At 45.3% G+C, this 26,337-nt stretch overlaps 1 protein-coding gene across 1 annotated transcript in view; it reads left to right on the forward strand.

The window, feature by feature from the left end:
* The window catches only part of LOC147724947 (uncharacterized), a 110,418-nt gene that overhangs the window by 39,774 nt on the left and 44,307 nt on the right, over positions 1 to 26,337 (forward strand). The window contains exon 2 of the mRNA XM_086966437.1: positions 4,560 to 4,756. The gene's annotated coding sequence lies outside the window, so the exon portion shown is untranslated. The remainder of the gene's footprint in view (positions 1 to 4,559; positions 4,757 to 26,337) is intronic.

Below are 26,337 nucleotides of genomic sequence, written 5' to 3' on the forward strand. Positions count from 1 at the left end.
GCTAGCTAGAGGATGCAGTGCGAGATATCCCCTTCGTATCTAGTTCATTCAATGGCATTAAAGTCCCCTACCTAGATAATAGTGTCACAATTTGTCGCTTTCACTTTAGCCCATACAGTTTGGAAACATTCAGGTGTGTCAGTATTGGAGCCATATACCGCAACTATCACCATTGGACTGGCAGCCAGTGTACCTTGTATAATTACATATCTACCGTCTTGGTCTAGTTGTTGCTCATCTGCCTTCCAATCCATTAAGCGTCTCATCAGCACAGTAACTCCTCTAGCGTAGTTAGAGTATACAGAGGAATAAAACACATCACATCTGCTGTGGCATAATCTAGGTGAGGTGGAAATACTTAAATGTGTCTCCTGTAGCAGACAAACATCAATATTATGTCTAAGTAAATACAAATGCACTAACCTGGCCTTCCTACCATCATTTAACCCTCGAATGTTCCAGGTAAGGAAATTGAACGAGGTAATTTGGTGGTTACGTCAATATAATGCAGCGAATCATTAGGAGTAGAGCATAGTGTTGTAGACATTTTCGCATAACATGTAGCATATAAGTAGAAACGCATAGATCTGGCGAACATTAAAACAACCCCAACCCCCAGCCCACCACCCACTCCAACCCCCCAATTAGTTTGCAGAATACCCATCCCAAACAACACAAAACCTTCAACTACTAGTGGGAGCTCTCCCGTAGGGGCGCAGGGCCGCAGTGTCGCCGGCATACTCCCCTGATTACTCAGGGTGGCGAAGAGCATTACGATGAGCCATACCTATCTTCCCGTAACATTAAAAAAAAAAAATACCCAAACTCACGGGATTGCTTGCGATAAACATGTACTTGCCCCGACAGTCCTCAATCTATACTAATTTAAGATGTGTCTGCTAGCTCCATCAAACTTAAGGGGCAAACGTGCAGCCCACAGAACCAGCAGTCAATCGCGTCAGTGCTGTGTATCAAAAACCAGTAATGAGAAATAAACAAGAATATCGCACTTCCCAATTATAACAATAAAAAAAAAAACATGTAAGTGGGAGTCCTCTTTGAATAGTCCAAGGGGGCCTCAGGATTAAGACCCATATCAGTCATTGTAATTGAAACCGTTCTCTTCAGTAGCCAATTCTTTGGAGCGATGTTTGGATGCCTTCCCCCGCGATGCGTTTTGCGAATTTGAGGGCCGATTTAGCATACGTAAAGAAATGGGCAGATCCATCATATGTTACTTTCAGCTTGGCGGAATAAAGAAGCGCATACGGAATCTGGGCTTGCAACAGGAGACGTTTGGCCTGCAGGAACTCCCTCCGTGCCACCTGCACAGCGGGGGTGAAGTCTGGGTAGAAGGAGATGGTTATCCACCCATAGGTGATCGTCCCTTTACCCCGGGCTAGACGTAGGACAGTGTCTCGATCTTGGTAATTCACGATCTTGGCCAAGATGGGTCTGGGAGTAGTGCCAACTGGCGGTCGAGGGCCCAGGGCACGGTGTGCCCTCTCCACAGCGAAAACTGAAGAAAGGTGCAGATCAAAATAGTTTGTTTAGTAATTCTGCCACATAGGTCTGCAGCTTAGAAATTGCTGTTGTCTCCGGAATGCCAGTAATGCAGAGGTTGTTGAGACTAGACCTGGCCCCCAAATCCTCATTTTTAGTACGGATAATGCCAAGCACTTTGTCCATCTGGAGGAGTTGTTCTTTCCTTTCCACTTGGAAGTCATGATAGTCTGAGGCCATGTTCTCCAGCACATCCAGCCTTGTCTCGTGTGTTCCCACTTGTGTCTTCACAGCGTCTAATTGGGAGGTCAATGTGTCCAACTTAGAGTCCATAGTCCACAAACTGGACCTCATTTCGAGTATTAAAGTGCGTAAATCTTCCCCCTGGTCCTCAGATTGTGGGTTTGGTGGCCTCTCCGTTCCTTCCTCCGAATCATGTTCTGTGAGCCTTGTGTTCTTACGCTGCTGGAAGGTGTTTTGCGTCTTGTTTACCCATGGTGCGGTCGATCCAGCAAAATTCTTTCGGGGGACGCAGAGCGTCCGGAGCTATGTGCGCAGATAGCGGCCTACCGCATCAGTGACGCTGCGGCCTCAATTTTCACGCCGGCCGCTTCCCTCGCTCTGCACCGGCCATCGACCAGCAGCCACCGCAGATCAGGGCACGCTCACCACCTTCCTGGGCACATCCTGAGGTGATCAACGGCTCAACTTGTTCAGAACTCCCTGGGCTATACTCATGGGGTATTTTAGTTCCACCAATGACACGGATATTTGCAGGATTTTGTCTTGGCTAGCCTACCTAACGGCCATTTAGCAGCACATCAAGCCACCCCCCCCAGGGAACCTATATCTTTAGTAAGTGGTGCTAGCACCAGCTTACAAAGGCTGCAATGGCAGGCTTGTAGTTCCATTGTGAATTGTCCCCCGTGGGTGGCATAATGCATGCCCATAGGGGACCTCTGGGGTACCTATGCCTTGGGTACCTTACTACCGTATACTAGGGACTTATAAGGGTACCCCAGTATCCAATCTGGGATGTACCCAAGTACTTGTCATAACAATTTAAGGAGAAAGCAGATAGACTGAGGACCTGATTAACAATATCCCTGTCATACTAGTCAGTAACAGCTTAGCACCAGGCAAAAAGAGGGAAGTACCAATAGAAGCAGATCCTACTCTCCTAAAGTAATTCTTCTGCTAATGCCCATTCCCATATATTGATATGCCAATGGTCAGGGGCTCTTTGGCCCACCCACGTAATGGTAACCAGAACCGGCGCCAGTTGCAGGAACTTGTATGCTACCTATCTCCTTTTTGTGAGGCGTATGTTCCAGGTGTCAGGTTGATATTCCTAGTCCTCTTTAGGTCCAGTACCACTTTCTCCCAGAACCTCTTAACCTCCCTGCAGTGCCACACCATATGTAGGAAGCCCGCACCCCCCTTCCCACAGCTAGGGGAGATATGTGTACGAATATAAGGAAAGCAATGGTGCATCAGGGCCACTTGGGGAGGAATCTTATCACAGCAAGAGTGAGCGAGTTGTATAGGTGGCCAGGGTTATATTGGCACATTGAGGGTGTAGTTGAGGATTGTGTTTCGTGTGCCAAGAGTGACAAAAGTAAAACGGAGTGTAGTGCTCTGTTGTCTTGAGTAGAGATTCCGGCGGAACCGTGACAGAAGTGAGGATTGGTATTTATTGGTAATTTCCATCCTTTCCCTCCTGTGAAAGATATATGTAATATTGTGGGTAGATTACGTATCCAAATGGGTGGTAACCAAGTTTGTCTGTTCACTTGACACCAGAGTAGTGATTAACTTCTTGAAGGAGGAATTTGTTCGTGAAGGTGTACCACAAGAAATTGTTATGGACAATGGTGTCCAGTCAAAATCACAGTAAAAGCAAGAATTTGTGAGAGACTTGTCTGTAGTTCATCTTAAGTCAGCATTGTATTTGCCCCAAGTGAACAGCCTTTCTGAGTTCATGAATCGAGTGGTGAAATCATGTTTACAGGAAGCAGTGGAAATGAGAAGGCCTTTGTCTGAGATTTTGAATGAAGTATGGCGGGCTCATCACAACACTCCCAGTCCAGTAACAACTTAGTCACCTTTTTTCTAGATGAGGGGTAGGGTTGGTAACACAAAATTGAATCTGTCATGGATGAGTGGAAGTGTTTGGATGAAGAAGTTGATATGAGTGAACTCGAGAGAGGGCGGGTGGTTGAGCAGTAGGTATCAAAATAATTACAAGAAAAATAAGATCAGAGAAACTGAACCAAATCTCAGCTGTGGCTGGTGGGTGGAAAAGTACTTGTGAAAAGGCCAGGATTTGTTAGGAAGGGTGAATCAAATTACATGGGTCCTTTCAGAATTAGGACTGTCTTTAAGAATATTGTTAAGCTGGACAATGGTGATGTGTGGAGTATGTCTAGGCTGGTGAAATGGAATGATGCATATACGGACAGCCCCAAAGCCAGAACTGATTCAGAGGAGAGTCTTAGTACTTGTATTTATGGGAGTGGAGTTTCACAGCATGTTAAAACAATTCCCAGACTTTTCATGAGATCTACTGCCAGACTCTAGTGGTGGAAGGCTTATATAGTATCATAGTTATATCTCCGCGTGATAATAGCAGTATTTTTGTATGCTAATTGGTGTAATGACAGTATATGAGTTTTTGTTTCACTTTACATTGTTTTCCCTTTTATTAACAATTCTCATTTCATTATTTTTGTATTTCTTGACAGTTACACATGTATTGTTCTATCATATTTGTGAATTTGCTTGATATGCTTTTGTATTTCAGTAGCATTGTTTTCAATTTGTATTTCATTCGCTGTAAAATTATTTGCCTATGTTGCCATGGGAAGGGATGTGTGTTGTGTTGGTTTTGGAATGCAGATATTTCATCTGTTCCTTGAGGATATCTGTCATCCTAGAACGGTTGGTCTCGAGGCTTCCAGGATGACCGTTGTTTGGCTGCTATCCTCAGTTGGTGTGAACATATCCAATAGAGTTCTTCAAGGCATTTACCTAATGTATCTTCTTCATACGAACAGGTACATAGGAATATCACGCTGCAAGTTCCTTTTCCTGGAAATACTCAGCTGACCAGTGGCAACTGGACCTCGATGGGATCCTCCTGTTGGCCTCTGCCTGACACCCTAAGAGCCTTTAAGTGCCTCTCCTGATGTCCTGGAGGCCCTTGGAAGTGCACCCCTGTGGTTGTTGGGCACTTAAAAGACTAAATCAAAAGGTAAAATCTTTAACTAGGATGAACATGATTGGTGTATCTGACCGAGCTCATTCGTGATCAGCCTCAAATCTGTCCTATGATAGTCCGTGGTATGCCATGACCATTGACCAAAGTCACTGGTATTGTGCAGTAGGGGAGGACGAAATTAGGCAGCATGGTTGAATATATTATGCGGCATAATGTGCCACATTTTGTAATGGTATTTCTTTATTATTTTGCCATTTTTAGGGCTCGCCTATCCCATTCCACAAAGAATGGATAGGGGAGAATTTTAGTGGGCAAAAAAGTTCTCAAACCATCGGGCGGATTTCCGACAGTTCACGTGAACACAAGCACGCGCTTTTCCCTCGCTTCCGAGCCGCCTGCCTCCGAGAGCTTCACTTCAAAGGGCTCCCCCGCCCATTGCTTCACACTTCACGGCCGCCAGGCCGTGTCTCCCATTTCCCCTCCCTCGCCCACTGCTTCACACTTCATGGCCGCCAGGCTGTGTCTCTCATTTCTCCTCACCCCCCCTCCCCACAGCAACGCCAAGAGCTTGTTTTCCTTTCCTTTTTTTTTCACTAGGCTGTTTACTGCCAGCTTCCCTAATATTACCACACATATTACCTGCATGGAGCGCAGATGTTGGCAGTCGCCCATACTTTGCAAAACACCATGCCTTTACATATTAAAAACTGTTGAGTTGCAAATATACAAGTTTTTTTTTTTAGCAATCTGATTCGCTAATGGTGGGTGTGGTGGTCTTTTATTTTGGTGTCTCTGGCCTTTTTTTTCTCTCACCCCGACCCTGTCTAAATCACCGGCTGCTCAACCTTATCCACCCCACCCTGCTATGCCGAACTACACACGCATTTCGAAATTTGAAGTTTGTCTCGTGTATAAATTATTGTAGTCCTAAAATCGCATTTAGGCGGTCGGGTGACCCCTCTGTGACACGCACCTCTCCCCTGCTAAATAGTACATTCCAGTAGTTGCGTCGGGCACTCTGTCACCCTCCTCTTCAGTAGCGCCTGGAAGGCTGGGGAGCCCTTTTATGGTGCTCGGTCCTTCGAGGTCCTTCGCGTTGGACTGATAAGGCGGCCGAGGCCCCGGTATAGGGGCTGGAGCCCGTGAGTCACTCATTATCTGTAGTAATACAGGCCAGCCCTTCGGGGTATTCACAATGACAAGAACCCATACGGAGTGAGGACTTCCAGCGCGCAGGATGCAGATACCGAGACGGGTTCCTTCCTCCCGCCTCAAGGCAGGGTTAACCCCATTGTTATCAGGACAAACAGGGGCCCTCCTGACCGCCCGAACCATCATCTGCACTGTGCAGACTGCGCGCCTTCGGACAGCCTCTTTATATTTAGCCTGTTTGCTTCAAAGCCTGCAGGAGGAGGAAGCAGCTTTGCTGCAGTCTTCCCAACAAGCCCCAGGAGCTCGGGGAAGAATTGTAACCCATTTCACAGCAGCATTTCCGTAGCTAGTGTTTCAGCACTGAATCTTAACGACCCCTCACGCAGGGAAGGTAGCTTTTTGTTGTAACAAATGGAGTGCGCGAGGAGGAGCGTTATTCCTGTTCAGATGAGAGTCCAGAAAACAACCCCCGTTTGCATTTTTTGTAATCTTTCTTCTTCTCCTTTCTATTCTCTACCGCTCCCTCTCAGACCTCCTCTCAGACCTCCTCTCGCTCTCATACCTCCTCTCTGCATCTCTCCACCCCTCACCCCTCTCAAAGGGGTATTTATTTTTTGCAGTTTTATATAGCGCAAACTCATCCCGGAGGTATTGAGCGCTTTGGGTGAGCAGAGCACCAGTTACATGACAACATTTTTGTTTGGCACGGGCAGGTTAAGTGATTTGTTTGAACAGATGCCAAGACTCGACCCCGTTTTCCCAGCTCCCAAGTCTACAGCGCTGGCTGTTGTACCACATCCTCACCCCTTAAGGGGCAGGGGTGGGCTTCATAACGGTCACTCGTCGCCGCCACATCATTCAGAGCCACCACAGCATCAATCTGTGCAACCATTCAACAACAACTGATTCAAATATGTTCTCTCAATGTTTAAAACTTTATTACAAATGTCACAATTTTTTTTTAATATTTAACTTCTGTTCTTGTATTTTCATCACAATAAAATACACTAAACATAATCTTCCAAAAAGTTATTTGCAAAAGTTTAAGCTATTGCTATTATAAATTACAATAACTTTTATTTACGTATTAATTATTGAAAAAAATACAACCCATTGTTATTTTTAATATTAATACATCTAAGTCCTGTAAATACGACACATGTTGCATTACAAATGCTATAGGTGTCACGTTTGCAAAAGTTAACACTATTGGCATTGTAAATGACAAAGTTATTAATTTCGCTATTTTCAAAACAAAAACATAAATAAAATTTTGTCATGTACAATACTAATACCTATAACTTTACTAATGCGAGACCTATTGCATTGCAAATGCTTGTTAAACTTGTCAACACTGTTTAGGCATTGGTTGGACCTCATTAGTACTAGTTGAACACCTAAATATAGCAGTAAGCATCAGAAAGGTGATCAGTCAACCATGGCTAAGGCCTTCCACTCCTCACCAACATGCGTTGCTGCGTTTTTAGTAACTTTTCAACTGGTTGAATTGGAAACTCAATGTAGTTTTTGCGAAAATCTCCAATTTGTATGCAGATATGATGGATTATGTGGCAAATGTTGCAAATCTATAACCATGCTAAAACTGCCAAAGCCGCACAGTTGCCTAATTCCAGTGGCCCTGGCATTGACCATCATTGGCGTTTTTTACTTCTTGGTGGTGTTTCTACTTAAAATTAAAAAAAATAATATCTCTGGTTCCTCTAAGTGGATTTTTGTGATTTTATTTTCACTGTGTTAAGTGTGGCACTATTTTTCCACGTTTGTATGGTATTTTCTTTGCTAGAAGATTTGACGTAGTTAATGTTTTTATACTTCATAAATACTTTACACATTGCCCTAAGTTGCGCCAGTCTGCTCTCTGCCAGAACTAGTCAGCATTTGAGCTCGGGTTAATTTGGTGACTTTTAAGTTTCACCTGACAAGGGTTGTGATTATTTCTTGAGGTGGGTAGTTAACCGCCCCAATTAAGAATCTAATATCTTTTAGGCTCCGTACACTGGCTGATACCCTTCTCTCCAAGCCCACACGCAAGAGGAAATGGCAGGCATCACACAAATAGGTGACCGTAGGGAGATAGGGTGGATTATCACCCCTATTTCAACTCCTGGCCAATGGTCAGGGTGAATGGAAAATCCTCAGCCTACATACAAATAAATAAGGTACTCTCCAAGGGTGTCATCTCTCTCTCATCTCTTTGACCTCTCTGCAGAGCTCCTGCAGAAAATCAGAGCACACCTTCAAGTCAGCAACATCTCATTCTGTCAGGACACCTTAAAGTGGTCTGCCCTTGCATATGATACTCCTCACTGTTACTGAACTCCGGCAGTCACTTCAAGCCCACATTCACCTACTTTTTAAAAAAAATTCTGTTTAATAAACATAAATGGCACATTTACATCCACATTCACCTACTTGAGGAATTCCGGGTGGTGGCAGGCTTTCCCGATCAAGATGACAACATCTTAAGTGTTCGTGCTGTTTGGGAGAGTACCCTTGCTGAGACCTTGAAGTGCAAAATACAATTTAGTTGGTCCATAGACCCCATTAAATTCCTGGGAACCCAGTTGTGATACAGTATGTTATTTGTTGCTAAGACTAACTTTAGCCTACCATTGCACCAGACCGTATCCACCCTGATGGCCTGGAAAAATCTTCATCTATTGTGGGCGGGGCATCAAGTTGCTCTAAAGATGGTGCTGCTGAAGCAAAAGCTGTGTCTTTGAGGTCATGCTCTCCCCCCTAAGAATGGAAAATACATTACTACTAAGTCAGCTTGCACAAGCTCTATTTGAGTGGGCCAGAGGTTAAGAGGTTGAAACTCTACCAAGAGCTACATCAGGCCCCTGAGGGCTAGAGGACAGGGGGCTCCTTACTTACTATTTTACTTCCGAGCCTCCCAGTTAGGCTACATAATTGAACGGCTGAATGGAGAAACAGATAAACAATAGTAGTTTCTGGGACAGACCTAGCCGCTAGACCACTGGAGAGGACCATGCTTTCCCAAAATCGTGCATAGAAAGGGCCTGACTACCGTCCCCTGTCCCAGCCACCATAATTGGTAACTCCTACTTTACACCAGTGTTGGTGCTATATGCTTTTCAGATTTCAAGGCTGAAGCAATCATTTGAGCTCTGAAATTTCCACTCCATAGGCCCTTTGAAGTAGTCTGAGGAGCCTATATTCCCTTCAGTGGGTGGTCCAGAATGGTGTTAAGTAGAACTAGGCTGACATGCCCACTCAAAAAATTCTTCCTGAGCAGCCGATCTGGTAATGTTTACTATTTTCAATGTTTTCTATTCTGTTGCCACATACATATTTTAAGGCCTCTCAATAACTTAAGGTTTCTCTCCCTCCTTCAGGTAGAATACTAAGCAGTCCTTGCTTGACCACTTATGCATTTTAGATAAAGCACCACTGAATATGTAAGGAAAGTCAAGTATAATAACAATCATCTGTTTCCTCCTCTTGGTAATGATAACGTTTTTTAAAAGTATAGATCCATTAATATGCTTTTTCTCTGTGAGCTTAACAAATAATTTACCTTACAAGAAGTTTTTCTGCTATACTTAGATTCCCTACCGTAAGCACGAGGATATTTTGCGGAATAAGTGTGCTTGGCTATACCATCTCAAAATGAACTTTTCATACTAATAATAGTGGTAAGCCCCCTATTAACTGACTGTTATTACCACAATAACACGTACTGAAGTGGTATTTGTTTTTCCAACAGATATCTCTTCTTTCATCCCTGCAGGTTGCCATTCTTTATCCGCTACTAATCATTTACTTCCACAACCGACTAGGGATAAACCTTTACGAGTGTGCAGGTAATAACCTAGAGAACAGTCGAGACCATACGTTACGACAAGAACTAGCCCCCTGTTATTCAGCTTAGTTGATTGGGCACATCTCCAACTTTTTGGAGAATGTTGCCCCTACCCAGATTTTAAATGTACTAGCCAAAAAGATTACAGATCTGTATGTAATAAGAGCAATCTCTTCCTTTTCTTCTATAACAGTAGAGTTATCAACCAAAACTTGGACCAAATACAACCACCTTCGGTTCAACTCAAGCGCCCCCTTGTGTAAGGTGAGCGTGATTTTTCATTTAGCATTCGTATGTATAGGATTTACACAGAGATAGCAACACGGCTATCTCACGTTCTCCGATGAGTATTTATCTATTCATCATACACCACCTTCCTAAGAAAGAAAACACAGGATTGGTGTGTTCCTAATCCGATTTTCCTATTGCTCCCTAGGAGGCTGCCCACCCACAACTTTTGTTTGTCCTGATGAAGACCCGTATGTAAGGATAAGAAACCTACCTATATTGGGTCGAAACGTAGACGACTACACCACCTACAACCAACTCCGGTCCCCATTCAGACACTCTACGGCTATAACGGAGTTAGGCTACTGTTTAACATTTGATAATTTGGACTCTTTTTTGTGGCCCTTTGTCAGGGACCACATGTACATTGTCTTAGAAGTTTGAATAAGACTTGTCACGGAATGAATCAGATCACATACATCCTACCCCCTACACTTTCCCTCACGTCACCCCCTTCCTGTTGTGAATGTGGGCACACATATTATGTATAAACTGTGATACTAAGAATATGTTGAAATGAATATAATATCCACTTAATAGGATATATGCAATCTTGAATTAAATTCTCTTTTGCTTTCAAAAAAGTCTTCCTCAAATCACTTGAATACAAATGGTGTAATTTGTTAATTATCTTATTGTGGTCACGGGACCCCTTCCCTCTGTTCCAATTGTTACCCAGGTCCCTATTGACTATATTGGGTTCCACCCTGTTTTTGATAACATAGTGTGTACAGGCGCTGGCCTGTGAGGTTACACTACCTCCTTCGCAGGAGGTTTTTTTCCGTGTTTTTTGAAAAAATCCTGTAGATTATTTTGCTCTTATTTACGATTTATGACTTACAAGTATGGGAGATAAAGAGATACTTTCATACACAGAAGATTACATTGGCCAATTGTTACATGACCCAGCCAACAACTTTTTGTCAGCTAGTACACCTATCGTTGATATTACCCTGAATGACAAGATCTCACAGCTAGAAAGATTAGAAAAAAAGCTCATTCGCACAAAATTACATGGACATTTTCTTGCGCAGTGTCTGCAGAACAACATTATACCTACAGGTTTACAGGTCAGAGTGGAGCCAGCTATTTTTGTGGATATTCCGAAATTTCGTGAAGGATTCAGTTTTGTTGCAAATAACTGTTCTAGACATTGGATGGTGTTGGGGATAGAGACTGCAGCAGAACAGGTGGCTATACTTACTAAACAAATAGCCGAATTGAAAGCAAGCATCTCAGGTGACAGCACACTTACCAACTCGAAAGAAGCACTATCCAAACTCGTTGAAACTCTACAAGATTCCGAGACTTCTAACATCAAAAAAAAGTTAGACAAACTAGCTCGTGATCTTAAATTCTACGACAAGAAAAAAACGTACCCCTATCTGTCTGAGGACTATTTCCGACAGGATCATCAAGGACGTTTCACAAATCGAGGATATAGGGGTGGTAGATCCAGGGGACGCTACACCACTTTCTCGGACTCTTCTTATAGTTCCGGAGAAGACTCAGAACAAGCTGGTCCCAGCAACTCCTACGGATATCAGGATAATTATTATCCCCAATATCAACCCAATCCGTCTTTTTTAGAACGAGGAACATGGAGACCACCTCGTGGACGAGGCAACAACTGGAACCGCGGTACAGGACGGGGACAACAAGGGCCCCAGACGCAGTGGGACAACGAGGGTGCAAAAGGACGTGGAACAAAACAAGTCCGATTCCAGCCGGAAGAACACGGCGAACGCTCAACGAGGCGGAAGAACTACAGGTGGTAAGACCGCCGGATACACCTATCATCAATTAATCCTCTCATGAACTCAGTGAGGATGAACGTGGAGTGTTGAGTAAGGGTTTGTCCTTTGTCCCGACAACCCCCCCTAATAGTTTCAACACAATGATGGAACTTTCTAAATTCTTTAGAAAGATACGACTACGATTCTTTTTTAAGAATAGACCACCGACTATGCAGACATCTGTAACTGGATTTAGAGCCCCATCAACCTTTGTACCCCAATCCAACGCAATGAGTCATCGGATATTGGCTTATGAAAGCATCATCACCGAAGAGGTTAAGACCATTTTGAGAGAAAAGACCTATGTTAGATACAATATCAGCAAAAGTCAGAGAACAGCACTGTCCACTCTTAAGGCCAATCCAAATGTGGTGGTTAAGCCAGCTGACAAGGGCGGAGCTATCATTATTCAAGATGTATCTAAGTACAAGGAGGAGATCTTGCATCAACTGAATGATGGAGTAAGTTATAGGAGACTGCCATCTGATCCAACACGAGATTTAGCCTCTGAAATTCAACGGATAACTCAAGAAGGGGTCCAACAAGGGTTTCTCACAGACCAAGAATATCGGTATCTGAATCAAAGCCACCCACGAATACCGACAATCTATACCTTACCCAAGGTACACAAGGATTTACGCAACCCCCCAGGACGACCCATCGTGTCCGGATGCGGTTCCATTCTTGAGCCACTGTGCCGATATATAGACTTTTTCTTGAAACCATTAGCTGAGTCCACCCCTACGTATCTAAGAGACACTACACATACGATCACTCTAGTGGATGGAAAATCTTTCAACCCAGATGAAGAGCTATTGGTTACCTGCGACATTGTGTCCCTGTACACAAGTATTCCTCAGGAGGAGGCCTTGATGGTGGCTACTGAAGCTCTGAATAGACGTGAGGCCCCAGTACAAGTACCAACCACATTCATAACTCTTCTGCTCAAGATTGCCATGATGCGGAACTATTTCATGTTTCAGAACGTGTTTTATTTACAAACCAAAGGTGTGGCAATGGGGGCAGCCTTTGCCCCAGAGCTGGCCATCTTGTTCATGGCTTTTTATGAAAAAGCCTTTGTCATCAACGTCCAGAATCCATTCCATCATCATATACAACTGTGGGTACGGTATATTGATGACGTGTTGCTAATTTGGAAGGGGAACAACAATGAACTGGAACTCTTCCACGAATGGTTGAATTCACGGTCCACAGACATTCAATTCACTAAGCAATCCAGCAATAAAAAGATCGACTTTCTAGACATAACGCTAGTGGCAGGAGTTACACTGCATACCACCTTATATAGAAAACCTGCAGAGCGGAATTCTTTATTACAATACTCCAGTCATCACCCTAGGAGCCTTCGGGATAATCTACCCTACGGGCAGTTCCTCCGTGTGCGTAGGAACTGCAGCAAGAAGGAGGATTATATGCAACAGTCTGAGATCCTGATGATGCATCTAATTGAGAGGGGCTATCCAAAGCGACTCATCAAACGCTCTAGAAAAAGAGCCTGGTTCTGTCACCGTGATATACTTCTTGAACCTACAACACGCAGCAGTCAATCGGAAGACCGCATGATTTGTGTAACTACTTTTTCAACCAAAAGCCACTCCATCAAGAAGGTCATAAATAAACATTGGAATCTGATTGCAAAGGATCTTGAAACATCTAATGTGCCGATGCATGCCTTTAAAAAAGCACGCAATGCTAAAGACCATGTGGTCTCCTCATTCCTGGAATGCCCACCAGAACCCACTATAGCCTCATGTTGGAACCAACCGCGGGTAGTGGGCCATTACAAATGTGGCAAATGCAAAGCCTGTCCGTCTACTATCCAATCCAAGGAATTTGTGTTTAAAAATCATCGACACGTTCTAAAACACCACACGAATTGCAATACCAAAAATGTAATTTATGGTATTATCTGCCCATGCGATCTCATCTATGTGGGTCAGACTCAACAACGTGTCAAAGCACGGTTCCTCTCGCATTGCAGCAGAATTAGATGCAAAGTACCAGGGGCACCTTTGGTCGATCATTGTACTACACATAGCCATTTACCAGAATCTCTTAAATGGGTAGTGTTGGAGCACATTACACTAGGCCCAAGGGGAGGTGATTTGTCCAGCGTCCTCAATATTAGGGAGCTCAAATGGATCCATATCTTCAATTCTGTGGTGGAGGGCCTCAATGAATCTGAAAGCAGCTTTGCGCAATTGGCCATTCTTTAGGACAATGTACCAAACATTATTTTTCATGCATATGACAGAGATTGGTTCCTTCTGATTGGTTCTCTCTATTATTGCCTAAATACAAGTGGATGTTACACTATCCTATGAGATTTGTGCACACTATTGTTTCTCTTTATTATTGCCTAAAATACAAGTGGATGTTTACACTATCCTATGAGATTTGTGCAAACCCCGGTTTTCTCTTCATTATTGCCTAAATACAAGTGGATGTTACACTATCCTATGAGATTTGTGCACACCCCTGGCTATGATATTATTGGGCCACCAATGATTGTTACTCATTTTTTGCCAAGGGGAGCCTACACTATCCTATGTGATTTGTGCACTCCCTTGCTAAATTCTATGCAAAACGGTAATATAAATACAATGTATATATGCTAATTAATGTTGTAAATAGGCCAACCAGCACTAATTTTGTCACAACTGGAATATCAGATTAGATACAAAAGTTTACACTGTCCTTAGCAATGTGTGCATTTCCAGGGTCCACCCCACCCTTTCTAAATAATCAACGCGATATGTATTTCCCCTGCAAAATAATGATCGACTTGTCTTTGTAAATATATGTGCTGGTAATAATTTTATTTTATCCAGAGCACATCAAAAAACAATAGCCTGATCATGAACATTATTCTTTCAACCGATTGCTAAGCCAATCGAGTCATTCCAATGTGGGCTGGGAGTCTTTTTTCGATTTCTATCAAAATCTTGGAGGCCCCGCCCCCAGCTGAGAATATCCAGGAAGTACTGCACACACGCGTTTACCGAGTGTGGAGTCCTAGCGGTATTAGCGGTACCCGGACAGAGCTGATTGAATTCCTGACCTTGAGGCGCCGGTTCAGGTAAAAACCTTGATAACCCAACTCCCTGGCCCCTTGTTTAGAATGGCGGAATCAGTAGCGCTCATAGCCTAATTCACATATGTTCATCTGACCCCTAGGAGACGACGAGCATATCGGTGACTTCTTCTCCACAACTTCTGATCGCGCTAGGCAGTGGCAGGTAGGCAAGCGCGAAATTTAGTTTTGTAATATTTTGGGTAAATAAGTATTTTTTACCGTGATAAATGCACAAACCAAGGGGTAATCGCCACATCTCTTACAGATTAAAATACACTATCCAAAAAGAAGGTCCAATAATTGCCTTAATACACTCTTCCTGAGCAGCCGATCTGGTAATGTTTACTATTTTCAATGTTTTCTATTCTGTTGCCACATACATATTTTAAGGCCTCTCAATAACTTAAGGTTTCTCTCCCTCCTTCAGGTAGAATACTAAGCAGTCCTTGCTTGACCACTTATGCATTTTAGATAAAGCACCACTGAATATGTAAGGAAAGTCAAGTATAATAACAATCATCTGTTTCCTCCTCTTGGTAATGATAAAGTTGTTTTAAAGTATAGATACATTAATATGCTTTTTCTCTGTGAGCTTAACAAATAATTTACCTTACAAGAAGTTTTTCTGCTATACTTAGATTCCCTACCGTAAGCACGAGGATATTTTGCGGAATAAGTGTGCTTGGCTATACCATCTCAAAATGAACTTTTCATACTAATAATAGTGGTAAGCCCCCTATTAACTGACTGTTATTACCACAATAACACGTACTGAAGTGGTATTTGTTTTTCCAACAGATATCTCTTCTTTCATCCCTGCAGGTTGCCATTCTTTATCCGCTACTAATCATTTACTTCCACAACCGACTAGGGATAAACCTTTACGAGTGTGCAGGTAATAACCTAGAGAACAGTCGAGACCATACGTTACGACAAGAACTAGCCCCATGTCATTCAGCTTAGTTGATTGGGCACATCTCCAACTTTTTGGAGAATGTTGCCCCTACCCAGATTTTAAATGTACTAGCCAAAAAGATTACAGATCTGTATGTAATAAGAGCAATCTCTTCCTTTTCTTCTATAACAGTAGAGTTATCAACCAAAACTTGGACCAAATACAACCACCTTCGGTTCAACTCAAGCGCCCCCTTGTGTAAGGTGAGCGTGATTTTTCATTTAGCATTCGTATGTATAGGATTTACACAGAGATAGCAACACGGCTATCTCACGTTCTCCGATGAGTATTTATCTATTCATCATACACCACCTTCCTAAGAAAGAAAACACAGGATTGGTGTGTTCCTAATCCGATTTTCCTATTGCTCCCTAGGAGGCTGCCCACCCACAACTTTTGTTTGTCCTGATGAAGACCCGTATGTAAGGATAAGAAACCTACCTATATTGGGTCGAAACGTAGACGACTACACCACCTACAACCAACTCCGGTCCCCATTCAGACACTCTACGGCTATAACGGAGTTAGGCTACTGTTTAACATTTGATAATTTGGACTCTTTTTTGTGGCCCTTTGTCAGGGACCACATGTACATTGTCTTAGAAGTTTGAATAAGACTTGTCACGGAATGAATCAGATCACATACATCCTACCCCCTACACTTTCCCTCACGTCACCCCCTTCCTGTTGTGAATGTGGGCACACATATTATGTATAAACTGTGATACTAAGAATATGTTGAAATGAATATAATATCCACTTAATAGGATATATGCAATCTTGAATTAAATTCTCTTTTGCTTTCAAAAAAGTCTTCCTCAAATCACTTGAATACAAATGGTGTAATTTGTTAATTATCTTATTGTGGTCACGGGACCCCTTCCCTCTGTTCCAATTGTTACCCAGGTCCCTATTGACTATATTGGGTTCCACCCTGTTTTTGATAACACTGTCTAAATCACCGGCTGCTCAACCTTATCCACCCCACCCTGCTATGCCGAACTACACACGCATTTCGAAATTTGAAGTTTGTCTCATGTATAAATTATTGTAGTCCTAAAATCGCATTTAGGCGGTCGGGTGACCCCTCTGTGACACGCACCTCTCCCCTGCTAAATAGTACATTCCAGTAGCTGCGTCGGGCACTCCGTCACCCTCCTCTTCAGTAGCGCCTGGAAGGCTGGGGAGCCCTTTTATGGTGCTCGGTCCTTCGAGGTCCTTCGCGTTGGACTGATAAGGCGGCCGAGGCCCGGGTATAGGGGCTGGAGCCCGTGAGTCACTCATTATCTGTAGTAATACAGGCCAGCCCTTCGGGGTATTCACAATGACAAGAACCCATACGGAGTGAGGACTTCCAGCGCGCAGGATGCAGATACCGAGACGGGTTCCTTCCTCACGCAGGGAAGGTAGCTTTTTGTTGTAACAAATGGAGTGCGCGAGGAGGAGCGTTATTCCTGTTCAGATGAGAGTCCAGAAAACAACCCCCGTTTGCATTTTTTGTAATCTTTCTTCTTCTCCTTTCTATTCTCTACCGCTCCCTCTCAGACCTCCTCTCAGACCTCCTCTCGCTCTCAGACCTCCTCTCTGCATCTCTCCACCCCTCACCCCTCTCAAAGGGGTATTTATTTTTTGCAGTTTTATATAGCGCAAACTCATCCCGGAGGTATTAAGCGCTTTGGGTGAGCAGAGCACCAGTTACATGACAACATTTTTGTTTGGCACGGGCAGGTTAAGTGATTTGTTTGAACAGATGCCAAGACTCGACCCCGTTTTCCCAGCTCCCAAGTCTACAGCGCTGGCTGTTGTACCACATCCTCACCCCTTAAGGGGCAGGGGTGGGCTTCATAACGGTCACTCGTCGCCGCCACATCATTCAGAGCCACCACAGCATCAATCTGTGCAACCATTCAACAACAACTGATTCAAATATGTTCTCTCAATGTTTAAAACTTTATTACAAATGTCACAATTTTTTTTAATATTTAACTTCTGTTCTTGTATTTTCATCACAATAAACTACACTAAACATAATCTTCCAAAAAGTTATTTGCAAAAGTTTAAGCTATTGCTATTATAAATTACAATAACTTTTATTTACGTATTAATTATTGAAAAAAATACAACCCATTGTTATTTTTAATATTAATACATCTAAGTCCTGTAAATACGACACATGTTGCATTACAAATGCTATAGGTGTCACGTTTGCAAAAGTTAACACTATTGGCATTGTAAATGACAAAGTTATTAATTTCGCTATTTTCAAAACAAAAACATAAATAAAATTTTGTCATGTACAATACTAATACCTATAACTTTACTAATGCGAGACCTATTGCATTGCAAATGCTTGTTAAACTTGTCAACACTGTTTAGGCATTGGTTGGACCTCATTAGTACTAGTTGAACACCTAAATATAGCAGTAAGCATCAGAAAGGTGATCAGTCAACCATGGCTAAGGCCTTCCACTCCTCACCAACATGCTTTTCTGCGTTTTTAGTAACTTTTCAACTGGTTGAATTGGAAACTCAATGTAGTTTTTGCGAAAATCTCCAATTTGTATGCAGATATGATGGATTATGTGGCAAATGTTGCAAATCTATAACCATGCTAAAACTGCCAAAGCCGCACAGTTGCCTAATTCCAGTGGCCCTGTGTTGGAACTGGGGTCACCAGTCCCCTAGGGTAGCATGGCACGAGCGGGTAGGCATCAGAAAGCTTATGTGTTAAGCAACCATGCAGCACACGCCACCACTGAGTCAGAAACCTAGGCACGCAATTAGTGACACCACTCCAGTGAGTTTGTGTAAAAACTCAAGTTAACTTTATTCAAATAGATAATCAAGTAGATGGAGCAGGATCAGGGTAGAAGAAATTCATTATAACATTAGCTTTTCAATTTACCTCTACAAATACATATGTTGTATTTCTCTGGAATAAATTCTAGATGAATGAACCTTGAATATGCAATAAATATTAATTATTAGATAAATAAATATTTGAAGAACACAGGCCTGACTACCGCCTTGCTTTGAGTCAGCACCTGAAAGAAATACATTGAAGAGACAACCAAATAGCATTGCGTCTCACTAGTTCTGTGGGCATTTTTCCCACTCCTCACCAAACAAGGGTGAGCGTTTCACATCTATAAATATGCAGATAACTAACGGTATGTTTTAAATTCATATAGCACTAAATAGGAGTAAAACATTTCAGCAATCAGGAATATGCATTTCATGCAACAAGGATGGCATCCCCTTAAGTAAACACCTCCTTATGTAGACATCCCATTAGTTCTAACTAAACATGGCATTAGGCAAGAATGTAGAACACTTCCTAACAGATCAAGCCACATCACATTAGGCAAATATAAACAGTTCCTTATTTAGGGCTTAACTTGCCATTGGGCCTTATTACATCAGAACATCCAGCCAAAGTGGAACATTCCATGGTCAATGAGCAAACATCTCACCACCCTCCCTGACCAACAGGCCAGTAACACTCAAGAGGCAAAACATTCCATTATAAATAAATGACCTCTTGTGTAGGTTAAACCATTCTATGAGTTATTCCTAAAAGGAGTGTACACTTCCCTTAAATATGTAAAACATTTCATTTAACCGTAGCATTAGGTTGGCAACACTCCCTTCCAGTTTTAGAAGTAAAACCTTTCAACACTCAGGCATAGGCATTTCATGTAACACTCTTCGTTAGAAGTTAGGCCATTCCACTTTACATGAGTGATAAACAGTTGCTCAATAAGGAATCCGGAATAATCATCTGGTTTACCCCTTTGAGGTAAGTAATCAACTTTTACTTGCCAGACATACACTCCTGCAGGAATACCGTTTCCTTACCCCGGTATCAACATTTTATTACTTACTCTACACAGGCCTAAACACTTTTAGCACCCATGGGTAACCCTCTTGATAGGTAGAAGTTGGAACACTGGGGCAGGAGTATAAAACAATCTGTTAGAGACTAGGGAACGTCTCATCCGGCAAAGCCAACATTTCATCAGGCCTGAATACCCATTCCTAAGGCTAAGAGTAGAATACTTCAATAGGCAAGCCTAGGCCTTTCATTTAACTACTAAAAACATTTCTTTTAACTAGGAAGAGCATTTCATCATCATCTACCTAGCCAAGGGTAAACATTCCTTTCAAACCAATCACATTAACAGAAATCCTTCCCCTAGTCAGGGGTTAACACAGAGCCCAACTGTCCCTAATGGGCTTTCAAACTGTTAATGAGCCCTGGCCCAAATCCAGTACTTGTGGGGGGCCAGGAGAGCTCAGCAATAAATTTTCCCCAAGAGGAGGGTCGGCATCGGGACCTCCTGGGGGTTCCAGCCCTCCTCCCCTATGGTTACCTTCTCTTCTTCGGCCCAGATCAGGCCCTTGCGGAGGTTTCTGATGTCAGGGAGGCTTTGGCCCTCAAGCAGGCCTCGTGGCGGCCCAGCGCGATGCAGAGGGGCCTAATGCAGGCACCGGCGCTGGGACCGAGGTTGATCCTCGTTGTGGGGCGAACCGGAGGGGGATTCCTGAATTCCACACCCCCTCCGCGATGAGTGTTGGGCCCGGCAGGGCATTCCTCACTTGCTAACAGACGCGCCTCAAAGCAGCCGATCGCTGCTCGGCTCCGGCGGGGGCGCGGCCGATGACGCGGCTCGCGTCCCCCGTCATGTGACTCAGGCTGGGGAAGGCTTCAGGCCTGCGCGGCCTACCCGGACTCCGGCGCCCTGACAGGAAATCTTTTCAGGCCCAGGAACGGGGCCTCCGAGCATGACCCAGCCGGGTCGAAGACGCAGCAGCTTCCCACCGCCCTCCGGCAGCCGTCGCGGTGACACGAAGCCCCGGGGGGGGGCGGCCCACGCGCACACGTGACAATCTGGAAGCTTCAATAGGCGCTACAGGTAGGCGCTTTACCGGCACAACAGCGCTCGGCAGAGCTAGCGCTAAGCAGCAATTTCACGGCGCTTGGCTGGTCAGACAGCAGAGCGCCCTCAGCTGGGGCAGATACTGTGCTGCTCTCAGAGGTGCCAGTTTACAGGTACAGAGCGCCTCAGACATCAGATGTCCGCGCCCTTCAACCACTTCACAGCGCTCCGATGGGGGCCCAGCAGGGGAGCACACAAAGTTCTCTTGCTAGTAGCTCTTCCTGGCTTAACAGATCTTCAATTTGTCAGCACTGGGCAGGGTTAGCATCAGGGTCATATGCAGAGCACTTCACCAGGCAGAGGTCATACAGCGCTTTCTCCACACAGTTCTCAGCGCTGATGAGGGGCAGGTTATAGCGCTTTTTCAGTCAACAGTCTCTCAACTTCCCAGCGCTTCAACTAGGCAGCAACCTCCTCCATTACCTCAGCGCTCCTCCCAGAAATAAGGCAGTTCAGGCAGCGCTTGCAGGACAGGTAACTCAGGAGGCTAGCGCTTAGAAAGTGGGAGCGCTTAACCAGCAGACAGTTCCTTTAAATTAGGGGCAGGACATCAGATCAGACAGGACAGGCCACCCAACAGTGGTCCATCAGGTAGGGGAATCCCAGATGGCGTCAGGGGGCACAGGGAGCGACACAGCGCCAATACCTGGTGGGTTCCTCAAAAGTCCTGTGGGGATTTAGTTTTCTTCTTGGCGTGATGTTTCTTGTGCCCTTAGTTTAGTTGCTTGGTTACTTGTTTCTTGATTTAGTTGCTTGGTTTCTTGTTCCTTGAAGGGGGGGGTAAATTGGTGGCTGGTGTTCCAAGTTCTTCTCAGCCAATCCCTTCAAGGGGTCCCTGGGGGTTCCCTGCCGCGGGGCTAGGTCAGTGGGGGGGGAACAGGATACCTCAACACTTGCAAAGCAGCACACTAGGCCCTGTCATTCCAGCATCATAAGACCCTGCCCTGACCCCCACTGCCTATCCTCCTGCGTAGGTACTTCCCCAGGTCTTCTCCCCTTCTTCTCCTCAGGAAAGTTCCCTCCCTTTCCTTTTATAGGGCCAGTTGACAGTTGATAGTGTCAGTTGGTGTCAGTTGGTGTCACCTCACCTCTTCCAGAAGGTTCCAGAGGCTTCCGGAGGTTCCACCATTCTACCTGTGGACAGGCTGGCAGGCTAAGATGGATACATTGCCTGAGGGTTCCAGCCTGCCCCTGGCTACTAGAATGCGCCCTCTAAACCACGCTGCTGCAGCAGTGGTCTGTGGCGGCCATGTTAGGGGTAGGAAGTACCTGTACTTTAACACTAGTTTTACACTACACAGGCCCTTCTCCACCACACAAGGCCTACACACTGTTGTTTCAATAGGGGCATTCTAAATTAACAGGGGATTAAAAAGCGAAAAATTTCTGGGGAAAGGGCCAAGTCTCACACATCTCCCCCCCAGCCAAAAGCCAGGGTAGACCGATCATTCCCTTGACGGGCTTCCCTGCTTGGGGCGGAAAAAGGTGGACGCAGGCCCAATACCACCATAACATCCTCGCTAATCCAACCACCCCACTGGTGTTCCTAGTGGGATGCGGCCAGGACAGACCTCCAATCCGGATGTCTCTGGCCCTTACTCTCTCCCAGAGTGGGGGGCAGTCGCCCCAGGCCCGTGGTACCTCTTTCCACTCTCCTCCTCAACCTAGGGTCTAAACCCTTAAGTTGAATTGGTGACAGGGGCGAGACTTACCTCTCCCTGCACCCCCTCCCAGGGTTCCGCACCCTCCCTCCTAGATGACACATCGGGACAGCCTAGTCTCCCAACCTGGTGTCCTCTTAAAGCACACGCCAGGCCCAGTGACCACAGCTGGGGCACCTCGGGACACCCCTGGGAGTCACAACCGGAGGAACTCTGAATACAGAGATTCCTCCCGCCAGGTCAGGCAACCCCTGAACCTGGCCACCCAACCCAGGATCTTAACCCCATGGCTGGACCGGTGCCAGAGGAGAGTCCTTCCTCCCTCTGCACCCCCTTCCAGGGTTCCGCACCCTCCTCCCCGGATAGGTACCCCTGGAAGTCACACCGGTAGGGTCCATAGTTACTGGTACCCCACCCTCCAGGTCAGGCAATTCCTGATCCTGAAACCCCAGTCCAGGTCCTTCCCCCTGTGACTGGTCCAAACCCCGAACCTCGGGTACGCTGCCACCATGGAAGCACCTGGTACACAGAATTCCAAGGCCTTCAGCTCTAACTCTTCTAGCTGAAGCTTGTGCACCAGCTTCCTCTCATCCATCATTGCAAGGCTCTCACTCTCCCTCTCATGTTCTAACCTCTCTGACGACACACACCCCCTTCCAAGGTTCTCTGGTGTGCCCGCCTCCCTGGGTGTGACCTGCCCCTCCTGTCCCCATCCCCTCTCCCCTCTGGGTGGGCTCCTACCCATGCCCTCAAAGCGGTACGGAGTTCCTTCTTCCCGGTTCTCCGCCCAACAGGCACCCCCATCCCCTGACAAAACTCCATTATGCCAGGTGGGGACTCAGATGAATCTAGGAAAAGATACCAGGACGTGGGTGACAGGTTTAGGTCAAACAGATCTTGATACACTCTACAGGCTAGACAGTGGAGGGGTCAATTACTTTGGCTTACACACACTAATTGTGCAGCCCAATTGCTGTGCACCCTGTCCCAATGGAGGGTGCTGCATGGCCACAAGTTCTGGATCCCACCGCTCGACACCAATATGTTGGAACTGGGGTCACCAGTCCCCTAGGGTAGCATGGCACGAGCGGGTAGGCATCAGAAAGCTTATGTGTTAAGCAACCATGCAGCACACGCCACCACTGAGTCAGAAACCTAGGCACGCAATTAGTGACACCACTCCAGTGAGTTTGTGTAAAAACTCAAGTTAACTTTATTCAAATAGATAATCAAGTAGATGGAGCAGGATCAGGGTAGAAGAAATTCATTATAACATTAGCTTTTCAATTTACCTCTACAAATACATATGTTGTATTTCTCTGGAATAAATTCTAGATGAATGAACCTTGAATATGCAATAAATATTAATTATTAGATAAATAAATATTTGAAGAACACAGGCCTGACTACCGCCTTGCTTTGAGTCAGCACCTGAAAGAAATACATTGAAGAGACAACCAAATAGCATTGCGTCTCACTAGTTCTGTGGGCATTTTTCCCACTCCTCACCAAACAAGGGTGAGCGTTTCACATCTATAAATATGCAGATAACTAACGGTAGGTTTTAAATTCATATAGCACTAAATAGGAGTAAAACATTTCAGCAATCAGGAATATGCATTTCATGCAACAAGGATGGCATCCCCTTAAGTAAACACCTCCTTATGTAGACATCCCATTAGTTCTAACTAAACATGGCATTAGGCAAGAATGTAGAACACTTCCTAACAGATCAAGCCACATCACATTAGGTAAATATAAACAGTTCCTTATTTAGGGCTTAACTTGCCATTGGGCCTTATTACATCAGAACATCCAGCCAAAGTGGAACATTCCATGGTCAATGAGCAAACATCTCACCACCCTCCCTGACCAACAGGCCAGTAACACTCAAGAGGCAAAACATTCCATTATAAATAAATGACATCTTGTGTAGGTTAAACCATTCTATGAGTTATTCCTAAAAGGAGTGTACACTTCCCTTAAATATGTAAAACATTTCATTTAACCGTAGCATTAGGTTGGCAACACTCCCTTCCAGTTTTAGAAGTAAAACCTTTCAACACTCAGGCATAGGCATTTCATGTAACACTCTTCGTTAGAAGTTAGGCCATTCCACTTTACATGAGTGATAAACAGTTGCTCAATAAGGAATCCGGAATAATCATCTGGTTTACCCCTTTGAGGTAAGTAATCAACTTTTACTTGCCAGACACACACTCCTGCAGGAATACCGTTTCCTTACCCCGGTATCAACATTTTATTACTTACTCTACACAGGCCTAAACACTTTTAGCACCCATGGGTAACCCTCTTGATAGGTAGAAGTTGGAACACTGGGGCAGAAGTATAAAACAATCTGTTAGAGACTAGGGAACGTCTCATCCGGCAAAGCCAACATTTCATCAGGCCTGAATACCCATTCCTAAGGCTAAGAGTAGAATACTTCAATAGGCAAGCCTAGGCCTTTCATTTAACTACTAAAAACATTTCTTTTAACTAGGAAGAGCATTTCATCATCATCTACCTAGCCAAGGGTAAACATTCCTTTCAAACCAATCACATTAACAGAAATCCTTCCCCTAGTCAGGGGTTAACACAGAGCCCAACTGTCCCTAATGGGCTTTCAAACTGTTAATGAGCCCTGGCCCAAATCCAGTACTTGTGGGGGGCCAGGAGAGCTCAGCAATAAATTTTCCCCAAGAGGAGGGTCGGCATCGGGACCTCCTGGGGGTTCCAGCCCTCCTCCCCTATGGTTACCTTCTCTTCTTCGGCCCAGATCAGGCCCTTGCGGAGGTTTCTGATGTCAGGGAGGCTTTGGCCCTCAAGCAGGCCTCGTGGCGGCCCAGCGCGATGCAGAGGGGCCTAATGCAGGCACCGGCGCTGGGACCGAGGTTGATCCTCGTTGTGGGGCGAACCGGAGGGGGATTCCTGAATTCCACACCCCCTCCGCGATGAGTGTTGGGCCCGGCAGGGCTTTCCTCACTTGCTAACAGACGCGCCTCAAAGCAGCCGATCGCTGCTCGGCTCCGGCGGGGGCGCGGCCGATGACGCGGCTCGCGTCCCCCGTCATGTGACTCAGGCTGGGGAAGGCTTCAGGCCTGCGCGGCCTACCCGGACTCCGGCGCCCTGACAGGAAATCTTTTCAGGCCCAGGAACGGGGCCTCCGAGCATGACCCAGCCGGGTCGAAGACGCAGCAGCTTCCCACCGCCCTCCGGCAGCCGTCGCGGTGACACGAAGCCCCGGGGGGGGGGGCGGCCCACGCGCACACGTGACAATCTGGAAGCTTCAATAGGCGCTACAGGTAGGCGCTTTACCGGCACAACAGCGCTCGGCAGAGCTAGCGCTAAGCAGCAATTTCACGGCGCTTGGCTGGTCAGACAGCAGAGCGCCCTCAGCTGGGGCAGATACTGTGCTGCTCTCAGAGGTGCCAGTTTACAGGTACAGAGCGCCTCAGACATCAGATGTCCGCGCCCTTCAACCACTTCACAGCGCTCCGATGGGGGCCCAGCAGGGGAGCACACAAAGTTCTCTTGCTAGTAGCTCTTCCTGGCTTAACAGATCTTCAATTTGTCAGCACTGGGCAGGGTTAGCATCAGGGTCATATGCAGAGCGCTTCACCAGGCAGAGGTCATACAGCGCTTTCTCCACACAGTTCTCAGCGCTGATGAGGGGCAGGTTATAGCGCTTTTTCAGTCAACAGTCTCTCAACTTCCCAGCGCTTCAACTAGGCAGCAACCTCCTCCATTACCTCAGCGCTCCTCCCAGAAATAAGGCAGTTCAGGCAGCGCTTGCAGGACAGGTAACTCAGGATGCTAGCGCTTAGAAAGTGGGAGCGCTTAACCAGCAGACAGTTCCTTTAAATTAGGGGCAGGAC

The sequence above is a fragment of the Lissotriton vulgaris genome, chromosome 4_1, assembly GCF_964263255.1.
Source record: "Lissotriton vulgaris chromosome 4_1, aLisVul1.2, whole genome shotgun sequence".
Taxonomy (NCBI): Eukaryota; Metazoa; Chordata; class Amphibia; order Caudata; family Salamandridae; genus Lissotriton; species Lissotriton vulgaris.